The sequence below is a fragment of the Triticum dicoccoides genome, chromosome 5A, assembly GCF_002162155.2.
Source record: "Triticum dicoccoides isolate Atlit2015 ecotype Zavitan chromosome 5A, WEW_v2.0, whole genome shotgun sequence".
Taxonomy (NCBI): domain Eukaryota; kingdom Viridiplantae; phylum Streptophyta; class Magnoliopsida; order Poales; family Poaceae; genus Triticum; species Triticum dicoccoides.
The window spans coordinates 478601697-478613085 of record NC_041388.1 but is presented as its reverse complement, the minus strand read 5'-3'; the positions used below and the strand labels follow the sequence as shown (position 1 = coordinate 478613085).

The 11389-nt window shown below is 46.5% G+C and overlaps 1 pseudogene; it reads left to right on the top strand.

The window, feature by feature from the left end:
• The first annotated feature begins 602 nt into the window (after nt 1-602).
• LOC119299781 lies at nt 603-10127 on the top strand (annotated as a pseudogene).
• The last annotated feature ends 1262 nt before the right edge of the window (nt 10128-11389 follow it).

Sequence of the window (11389 nt, the reverse complement as noted above, 5' to 3'; positions counted from 1 at the left end):
ACCACCAGATCAAGTTGAACTCGGCCGATCGACTGAAGACCGTCTTCATCACACCATTTGGAGCCTTCTGTTACCTGACCATGACGTTCGGCTTGAGAAATGACGGCGCCACATTTCAGCGTTGCATGCAGAAGTGCCTCCTAAAGCAACTCGGCAGAAATGCCCACGTCTATGTAGACGATACTGTGGTGAAGACGGAGAAGCGTGGCACCCTTCTAGAGGATCTCAAGGAGACCTTCGACAATCTGCGCCATTTTCAAATCAAGCTCAACCCAAAGAAATGTGTCTTCGGAGTACCAGCCGACCAGCTCCTTGGTTTCCTTGTCTCTGAATGTGGCATTGAGTGCAACCCCGTGAAGATCAAGTCCATTGAGCGGATGCAGAAGCCTACCCGGCTGTGGGACGTCCAGAAGTTCACCGGGAGCTTGGCATCTCTCAGCCGGTTCATCAGTCGGCTGGGTGAGAAGGCCCTCCCCCTGTACCAGCTAATGAAGAAGACCACCTCCATTGAGTGGAATGACCAGGCGGACAAGGCTTTCCTCTAGCTCAAGCGGATGCTGACCACGACGCCTATCCTGGCCGCTCCGGCTACAAAGTAACCCATGTTCCTCTACATCTCCGCGGCCTGCCGAGTGGTCAGCACCATGATCGTGGTCGAGCGTCCAGAAGACGGCAAGGCACAGTCGGTCCAGAGGCCCGTCTACTACCTGAGTGAGGTATTGTCCGTCTCCAAGCAGAACTACCCCCACTACGAGAAGATGTGTTACGGCGCGTACTTTGCTGCTAAGAAGCTCAAGCAGTACTTCCTGGAGCACACCATCATGGTCGTCTACACCGCCCCAATTGCTAAGATGATAGGCAACAGAGATGCATCAGGTCGGGTGGCAAAGTGGGTCATCGAGCTAGCTCCCCACACCATGCTCTACCAGCCCCGCACCGCCATCAAATCCCAAGCGCTGGCCGACTTCCTAGTCGACTGGGCCGAGACCCACTACCTGCCGCCAACACCGGATTCCACCCATTGGCGGATGCAATTTGATGGCTCGAAGATGTGCACCGGTTTGGGAGCCGGCATCGTCCTCACCTCTCCCAAAGGCGACAAGCTCAAGTACACACTGCATATCCATTTCGCCGCCTCCAACAAAGTGGCCGAGTACGAGGCGCTCATCCACGGGCTCCGGCTCACCAAGGAAATCGGCATCTGCCAGGTCCTGTGCTATGGCGACTCGCACTTGGTGGTCCAGCAGTCGTCTGGCGACTGGGACGCCAAGGATGCAAACATGGCGAGCTACCGCTTCCTCATCCCGCAGATCAGCGGGCACTTCGATGGGTGCGAATTCCTTCACGTGCCATGGGCGGACAACGACCAAGCTGACGCCCTGGCCCGGATCGGCTCCATCCGGCAGGCCATACCAGCCGACATCTCCCTCCAGTGCATGCGCAAGCCGTCTATCAAGCCTTCGTCGGAATTAGAGTCCATCTTTGTGCTGGCTAACCCTGGAGCAGTCGGAGTTGGCTCAGGGACTTCGACAGGCGGCCCGGGGGTTGCAGCACTCGAACCGGGCCCAGGGACTTCAGAACCCGGCCCGAGGACTACAGCAGTCGGCCCGGGGACTTTAACGACGTAGCAAGCAGCAGCCGACTCCGACCCGCCGCCTCCCAACCTGACCGCCTTGGTACTAGTTGCCGTCATGACAGTGGTAGAAGCACCATCTTGGGTGCAGCCCATCCTTAACTGATGAGGACATCAATACCAATGTTACACCCACAGCCCCTGCTGCTATACATACTGGACCGATTACTAGAGCTCGCGCACGCCAATTGAATTATCAGGTACTTTCGTTTCTTGGTAACGATTCTAATGTTCATGAGAATATGATGCTGCCTAAATTGGATACATTTGTTTTGCTTACAAATGAAGGGCCTAGCTTGGACAAGAAAGGTGAACCTTGGAGCAAGTTCAAGCATGGAGATGATGGCATGCGCAAGGGGAACAAGAACGGAGTTACAAGTGATGATTCTAGGACTCTGAAGCCACCATAATGAGTGCATGAAGCAAGGGACGAAATATACAAGATGCCACTTCATAAATTTCGTCCAGAGGCTATTTTAGGTGCTGTGTCACCTTATTATTGGGCCAGGCCCATGTATTTTCGAAGTACTTAAGTATAGGCTGTTTTTAGAGTCCGCATGTGTGGGGAAACAAGAGTTAGGGTTGGTTTCGGACCCCTCCACCAAGGGCCACGAAATTCCCCCTCTCTCCTCCATATATACAGCCCTTAGGACATTGTTTAGGCTTTGGGTTTTGTTTAGATTAAAAGTTCGCCATAGCTGCAACTTCCCGTACTTCGTTTGTGTTCAACGACCAGACCAAGGCGTCACCGAACCCCACCTTGATCAATAAAGCTTTCATCTTATATTCGCAATATCCAGATTGCAATCTCAGTTTCTTGCTTGTTCTTCGTTTGCTTGCTGGAAACAGACCCTCGTGGTCAGGTTGATCGTGCTCCGGCATGGTCAATAACCCTCAGAAGTTGGTTTAGCGATTGCTAAGGCGCGACGTCTCGCACGTTCGTAGTCGGATCGTCAAGGTCGACTCGCACAGAAAACGATAGCCACCATCTCATCAAAACATCGGGACACCTTTGCCTCTATCAAGTGGTATCAGATTTTCAGGTTGCTCAGTGAGATTTTACAGTTTTTCATAGTTTAGATCGAGTCTATTCTTCGTACCTATAGTCCACGAAAAAGCCAAAAAAATTAGGGTTAGTTCATCCTATCCGAACCAATCTGAGCCTTTGCATAATCTTTTCTGTATTTGCTTTGTTGAATTTGCAGTTGCATCGTCATGTCAAGTTGCTAGTCTTAGCGTCTAGTCCTTTAGAGTTTCGAGTTCTGTTCACAGGTTGTCACGTCGCCGCTGCCATATATCACCACCGCATCATCTTCATCGTCGCTCCCATATTCACCACCAATCCGAGTCCATATACGCCACCACATATCCGCCACCATCACGCCAATCCGAGTTCACCTGCAACATATATCCGCCACCAGTCCGATTTCCACCAGATTCATCGCCGCCACCAGTCCGAGATTCCACCAGATTCATCTCCGCCACTAGTCCTAGTCCGAGTCCAGTAATTGTTGCATTGTTTTCAAGTCCAGATCATGCCATACTCCGAGTCGTGATAGAGTAGAACTCCCGAGATTCCGTGCTACCCGCAGAAGAAAAATAGTTCCAAACTCAACAAAAAACTAAGTCTGGAAAATTCTGGCTAGGCAGTTTTTAGAACATTTGTAGACTTTTTCGAAAAAAAATTGTTGCGGAGCAAAAAAAAAGAGGAAAAAAGTGCAAAAAAAGTGAAAAAAAGGAAAAAAATTCAGAGTGTGCTCCTCCATTGTTTACGTGCAGCGCCGAGATTTTGTTAGTGTTCTAGGCTCGCGTCTCTAGCACGGTCTAGCCTAGGACCAGCACAGTATCGTCCTTGAGCATTTATTCAACTTTGCATCTCTGAATTGATTATTGCTGACCCTTTTTTCTACCATATTATAAGCCTTCCCAGCTCCACATACATCTATGTCGTGCGTTTGACTCTCCCTGGTAATCGCTCTATCCAAGCTTTGAGAGTTTTGACTACGACGGTTGCCGATCACCGCCTGCTGCTGGGTAAGAACTGGTAAGAATTTGAGATTTGCTTGACGGATTTGTGACACCACCACCACCTCTTGTTAGTAGTCTGTAGGATCATATTCTTGTGTGTTTCTATTGTTGCTAACCATGGCAGGATCACAAGCCGATGAGACTGATTGGGAGAACATGACGAATAAGGAGTTGCATGATAAATTTCAGCAAATGATGAGTGGACAGGTGCAAGATGTGCTAAACAGATTTGAAGAGGCCATGGAGAAGATAGATGGCATGGAGAAGATGTTCGAAACAAAGCTCGATAATAGGTTTAATGAATTGCTCGCGCGTCTTCCACCACCACCACCGGCTGCACCTAACGCACCTCTACAACAAAAACAACTACTACTACTACCTACACATCATGAAACAGCCCTCCGCCGAGTGAGCCGTCTCCCTCTTGCACCTGGCCAAACTGTTGGTGCTGCTGTTGATACTTCTGTGGCTCCTACTGCTGATGCGGAGGAGGATGATTTTGCCGGAGATTACGAGGATGAGGTTGATCAAAATCAGAACTACGTGCCACCACCAGCACAGCAACCACCAGGTCGTCCACATGCAAATAATGGCAATGGTAGGGCTCACCCTCAGGTACGAGATCATGACCATCTCCCTAAACTAAAATTGAATATTCCACCATTTGAGGGTGGATATGTTACTTATATATATCTTACTCGGGAGTTAGAAACTGAACAACGATTTACATGTTTACAATATCCCGAGGAGAGACGTGTTCCTGCTGCTGTTTGTGCATTCACTAGTTTTGCATGTGTTTGGTGGTCTGAGCATTGTAGATTATATCCTATTCCAGCTACTTGGGCTGCTTTGAAAACTGCTATGCATACTCGTTGGGATCCACCATATTATCAACGTGAATTACTTCAAAAATTGTAGTGTTTAAGACAAGGAAAAAATTCTGTAGAAGAATATTATCAGGAATTACAAACTGGCATGATTAGATCTGGTATTGTTGAGGAGAATGAAGCTATGCTTGCATGTTTTATGGGTGGATTAAATAGAGAGATTCAGACCATCCTAGAGTATAAGGAGTATAATAATATCACTCGTTTATTCCATCTTGCTTGTAAAGCTGAACATGAAGTGCAGGATCGACAGGCATTGGCGCGAACTAACTTTTCTGCAGGTCGATCTTCATCATGGACACCACGTGCATCCTCTACTTCCACTCCACCAGCACCTCCATCTGGTGCCACCTCCAGCCGTGATACAAGAAAGCAGGCACAACCACCACTATCTGCCAAGAGCACACCTGCTGGACCTGCGCAGAGCTCTTCTTCTTCCATGGCATCAACAGGCACACAAGTGATATTATTTGTCGTCATTGTAAGGGAAGAGGACATTTTGCGAGAGAATGCCAATCTCAGCGTGGGATGATTGCTACTAAGGATGGTGGGTATGAGTCCACTAGTGACTATGATGAGGAGACTTTGGCTCTTATTACACGTGAAGAACACGGTGGAGATGATTCTGATCATGAGACGCAATACATGGCTGTTCAAGATCCTGACAGGTATGAATGTTTAGTTGCTCAACGTGTTTTGAGTGTGCAGGTTACACAAGTTGAGCAAAATCAGAGGCATAATTTGTTCCATACAAAGGGAGTTGTGAAGGAACGTTCTGTTCACGTCATCATAGATGGAGGGAGCTGCAATAACTTGGCTAGCATGGAGATGGTGGAGAAGCTATCTCTCACCACAAGACCACATCCACATCCTTACTACATCCAATGGTTCAACAACAGCGGCAAGGTTAAGGTAACACGTACTGTTCGTGTGCATTTTAGTATCTCTACATATTCTGATTATGTTGATTGTGATGTGGTACCTATGCAAGCATGTTCCTTATTACTTGGTAGACCATGGCAATTTGATAAAAATTCTGTACACCATGGTAGAAACAATCAGTATACTCTTGTTCATAAGGATAAAAATATTACTTTGCTTCCTATGACTCCTGATTCCATTTTGAAAGATGATATTAATAGAGCTAATAAAGCAAAACAGGAGAAAAATAAGAGTGAAAATCAGATTGTGGCAAAAGAATTTGAGCAACAAATGCAGCCTAATAATAAACAATCTAGTGTTCCTTCTGAAATTAAATTGAAAAGTGCTTGTTTACTTGCCACCAAATCTGATATTGATGATCTAGATTTTAGCAAATCTGTTTGCTATGCTTTTGTGTGCAAAGAGGCATTATTTTCATTCGAGGGCGTGCCTTCCTCTTTGCCTCCTGCTGTCACTAACATTTTGCAGGAGTTCGCTGACGTCTTTCCACAAGACGTGCCACCGGGATTACCACCTATTCGAGGGATTGAGCATCAAATTGACTTAATTCCCGATGCATCATTACCCAACCGTGCACCATACCGTACCAATCCAGAGGAGACGAAGGAGATTATGCGTCAAGTACAAGAACTCCTCGACAAAGATTATATACGCGAGTCCCTTAGTCCTTTTGCTGTTCCTATCATTTTAGTGCCGAAAAAGGATGGTACGTTGCGTATGTGCGTTGATTGTAGAGGCATTAATAATATTACTATTCGTTATCGTCATCCTATTCCTAGGTTAGATGATATTCTTGATGAATTGAGTACAATATTCTCCAAAGTTGATTTGCGTAGTGGATACCATCAAATTCATATGAAATTGGGAGATGAATGGAAAACAGCATTTAAAACTAAGTTTGGATTATATGAGTGGTTAGTCATGCCTTTTGGGTTAACTAATGCACCTAGTACTTTCATGAGGTTAATGAACGAAGTTTTATGTGCTTTCATTGGACGATTTGTGGTAGTTTACTTTGATGACATATTGATTTATAGCAAATCTTTGGAGGAACATTTGGAACATTTACGTGCTGTTTTTATTGCTCTACGTGATGCACGTTTGTTTGGTAACCTTGGAAAGTGCACCTTTTGCACCGACCAAGTATCTTTTCTTGGCTATGTTGTTACTCCATAGGGAATTGAAGTTGATAAAGCCAAGATTGAAGCTATTGAGAGTTGGCCGCAGCCCAAAACGGTCACACAAGTGAGGAGTTTCCTTGGCCTTGCTGGTTTCTATAGGCGTTTTGTGAGAGATTTCAGCACTATTGCTGCACCTCTGAACGAGCTTACAAAGAAGGATGTGCCTTTTGTTTGGGGTACCGCACAGGAAGAAGCCTTCACGGTATTGAAAGATAAGTTGACACATGCTCCTTTACTCCAACTTCCTAATTTCAATAAGACTTTTGAGCTTGAATGTGATGCTAGTGGAATTGGATTAGGAGGTGTGTTATTACAAGATGGCAAACATGTTGCACACTTTTCTGAAAAATTGAGTGGGCCTAGTCTGAACTATTCTACTTATGATAAAGAATTATATGCTCTTGTTCGGACCTTAGAAACATGGTAACATTATTTATGGCCAAAGGAATTTGTTATACATTCTGATCATGAATCTTTGAAACACATTAATAGTCAAGCAAAACTGAACCGTAGACATGCTAAATGGGTTGAATTCATTGAGACTTTCCCTTATGTCATTAAACACAAGAAGGGTAAAGAAAATGTTATTGTTGATGCATTGTCTCGTCATTATACTATGCTTTCACAACTTGACTTTATAATATTTGGTTTGGAGACCATCAAAGATCAATATGTTCATGATGCTGAATTTAAAGATGTATTGCAGAATTGTAAGGAAGGGAGAACTTGGAACAAGTTCGTTCTTAATGATGGATTTGTGTTTCGTGCTAACAAGCTATGCATTCCAGCTAGCTCCATTCGTCTTTTGTTGTTGTAGGAGGCGCATGGAGGAGGATTAATGGGACACTTTGGCGTCAAGAAGACGGAGGATATACTTGATACACATTTATTTTGGCCAAAGATGAGACGGGATGTTGAGCGTTTTGTTGCTCGCTGCACTACATGCCAAAAAGCTAAGTCACGACTCAATCCTCATGGTTTATATATGCCTTTGCCTGTACCTAGTGTTCCTTGGGAGGATATATCTATGGACTTTGTTTTAGGTTTACCTCGAACAAAGAAGGGGAGGGATAGCATATTTGTTGTCGTGGATAGGTTCTCGAAAATGGCACACTTTATACCATGTCATAAAAGCAATGATGTTGTTAATGTTGCTGATTTGTTCTTCCGTGAAATTATTCCCTTGCATGGTGTGCCAAATACTATTGTTTCAGATCGTGATACTAAATTTCTTAGCCGCTTTTGTAGATGTTTATGGGCTAAGTTGGGGACTAAGCTGCTTTTCAGTACTACTTGTCACCCCCAAACTGATGGACAAACTGAAGTAGTCAATAGAACATTGTCTACTATGCTTAGGGCTGTTTTGAAGAATAACAAGAAAATGTGGGAAGAATGCTTGCCTCATATTGAATTTTCTTATAATCGTTCATTGCATTCTACTACTAAGATGTGCCCTTTTGAAATTGTGTATGGTTTCCTACCTCTTGCACCTATTGATTTGTTGCCTCTTCCATCTTCGGAGAAGGTTAATTTTGATGCTAAAGAACGTGCTGAATTGATTTTAAAAATGCATGAGTTAACTAAGGAAAACATTGAGCGTATGAATGCTAAATATAAACTTGCTGGAGATAAGGGTAGAAAACATGTTGTGTTTGCACCTGGAGATTTTGTTTGGTTACATTTGCGTAAGGATAGATTTCCTAATTTGCGCAAATCAAAGCTAATGCCACGTGCTGATGGTCCTTTTAAGGTGTTCGAGAAAATAAATGATAATGCATATAAACTTGAGCTGCCTGCAGATTTTGGGGTTAGTCCCACTTTTAACATTGCAGATTTGAAGCCTTATTTGGGTGAGGACGATGAACTTTCGTCGAGGACGACTTCATTTCAAGAAGGGGAGGATGACGAGGACATCAATACCATTGTTACACCCACATCCCCTGCTGCTATACATACTGGACCGATTACTAGAGCTTGCGCACGCCAATTGAATTATCAGGTACTTTCATTTCTTGGTAACAATTCTAATGTTCATGAGAATATGATGCTGCCTAAATTGGATACATTTGTTTTGCTTACAAATGAAGGGCCTAGCTTGGACAAGAAAGATGAACCTTGGAGCAAGTTCAAGCATGGAGATGATGGCATGCGCAAGGGGAACAAGAACGGAGTTACCAGTGATGATTCCAGGACTCTGAAGCCACCATAATGAGTGAATGAAGCATGGGACGAAATATACAAGATGCCACTTCATAAATTTCGTCCAGAGGCTATTTTAGGTGCTGCGTCACCTTATTATTGGGCCAGGCCCATGTATTTTCAAAGTACTTAAGTATAGGCTGTTTTTAGAGTCCTTATGTGTGGGGAAACAAGAGTTAGGGTTGGTTTCGGACCCCTCCACCAAGGGCCACGAAATTCGCCCTCTCTCCTCCATATATACAGCCCTTAGGGCATCGTTTAGGCTTTGGGTTTTGTTAAGATTAAAAGTTCGCCATAGCTGCAACTTCCCGTACTCCGTTTGTGTTCAACGACCAGACCAAGGCGTCACAGAACCCCACCTTGATCAATAAAGCTTTCATCTTATATTCGCAATATCCAGATTGCAATCTCAGTTTCTTGCTTGTTCTTCGTTTGCTTGCAGGAAACAGACCCTCGTGGTCATGTTGATCGTGCTCCGGCGTGGTCAATAACCCTTAGAAGTTGGTTTAGCGATTGCAAAGGCGCGACGTCTCGCACGTTTGTAGTCGGATCGTCAAGGTCGACTCCCACAGAAAATGATAGCCACCATCTCATTGAAACATCGGGACACCTTTGCCTCTATCATTAACTTCCTGATGAGCCGAGAGCTACCAGTCGACGAGATTTTGGCCCGGCAGGTGCAATGTCGGGCAGCAGCATACACAATAGTGAACGGAGAGCTTGTTAGGCGCAGCGTGACTGGTGTCTTCCTGCGCTGCGTGGAGCCAGAGAAGGGCATGGCAATCCTCAGAGAAATTCACCAACGCGAATGCGGCCACCACGCCACCTCAAGATCCCTTGTCGCCAAAGCGTTCTGCCATGGTTTCTTCTGGCTGATTGCTTTGGACGATGCCAAGGAGTTGGTCCGCAAGTGCAAGGGGTGCCAACGCTTCCACTCCAAGCAACACCTACCTGCCTCTGCACTCAAGACCATCCCCCTCACTTGTCCATTTTCCGTCTGAGGGTTGGACATGGTGGGCCCGTTCAAAACATCACGCGGCGTCATGACCCATCTGTTGGTTGCCGTGGACAAGTTCACGAAATGGATTGAAGCAAAGCCAATCAAGAAGCTGAATGGTCTGACTGCTATGACCTTCATTGCGGATATCACCGTCCGATATGGCATCCCGCACAGCATCATCACTGACAACGGCACAAATTTCGCCAAAGGCGCATTTGCTTGTTTTTGCGCAAGGCAGGGCATCCGACTGGACCTAGCGTCTATTGCCCATCCATAGTCAAACGACTAGGTGGAGCGAGCAAACGGCCTCATCCTATCCGGCATCAAGCCCCGACTGGTCGAGCTGCTGGAGCGCTCGGCTGGTTGCTAGATCAAGGAGCTGCCGGCCGTCCTTTGGAGTCTCCGGACTACGACGAACAAAGCAATCGACTTCACTATCTTCTTCCTCGTGTACGGGGCCGAGGCTGTCATCCTAACTGACATCGAGTTCGACTCACCTCGTGTCACCATGTACACGGAGGCGTAAGCGAAGGAGGCGCGAGAAGACATCGTCGATCTGCTGGAAGAGGCCTGGCTGCTGGCACTCAGCCGGTCTGCCATCTACTAGCAGAGCCTGCGCCGCTACCACAGCCGGAAGGTCGGGCCACAATCCTACCATGCAGGGGACATTGTGCTCCGACTGATCCAGTGAACAGCCGGCCAGTGCAAGCTCTCGGCTCCGTGGGAGGGGCCATTTATCATCAGCAAGGCCCTGGGCAATGACTCCTACTACCTCATCGACGCACAAAGCCCAGGACATGCAAGTGGGACGATTCCGGCAAAGAGATGGAGCGCCCATGGAATGCAAACCTTCTCTGTCGATTTTACAGTTAGTGCAGTATGTACCACACTACCTTTTGTATTAAGCAAAGACAATAGGTCCCCCGAAGCGCACTCGGGGGCTACCTTTTATCTATATGATAACCTTCGCCTATGAATGTATTATTTCATTCTTTTGCCCTGCACCGGGTCTGGTCAGCCGGCCCGGGGGCTCGCCGCCTTGGCCCAAGTCGGCACCACCTGAAGTCGGCTAAGTAGTGTGCCGACAACTGAGCCCTCTCTTCACCTCAGCTACAGCTCGTAGCATGACTGTCCGGCTGGAAAGAGCCGGAAACGCTGTCCACACGAAAAACGGCCAAGGAAGAACGCCGACTTGTGCCAAGACGGCCCCTTGCCTCATCCATCCAGCTGTCCAGCAATCGGCCAGTCGGCTTCTCGCTTGATAGCTACGCTCTAGACGGCCTAAGTAACTTGTCTATCCTAAAAACGGCCAAGTCCCTGACCCGGCCACAAACCGCAGCGCGGCTGTCCGGCTGGTAGTGCGGCAGCCAAAGGAAGGCAGCAAGAGAAAAAGCCAAATGGAGCAAAGGCAAAGCCAAGCTAGAACCCAGCAAAAGCACAAGCATGTGTGAGAACAAGATTATTTACATAACGAAAGGCCCAAGGCCAGCATTCAACAAAGTTTGAATTACACCCCAGT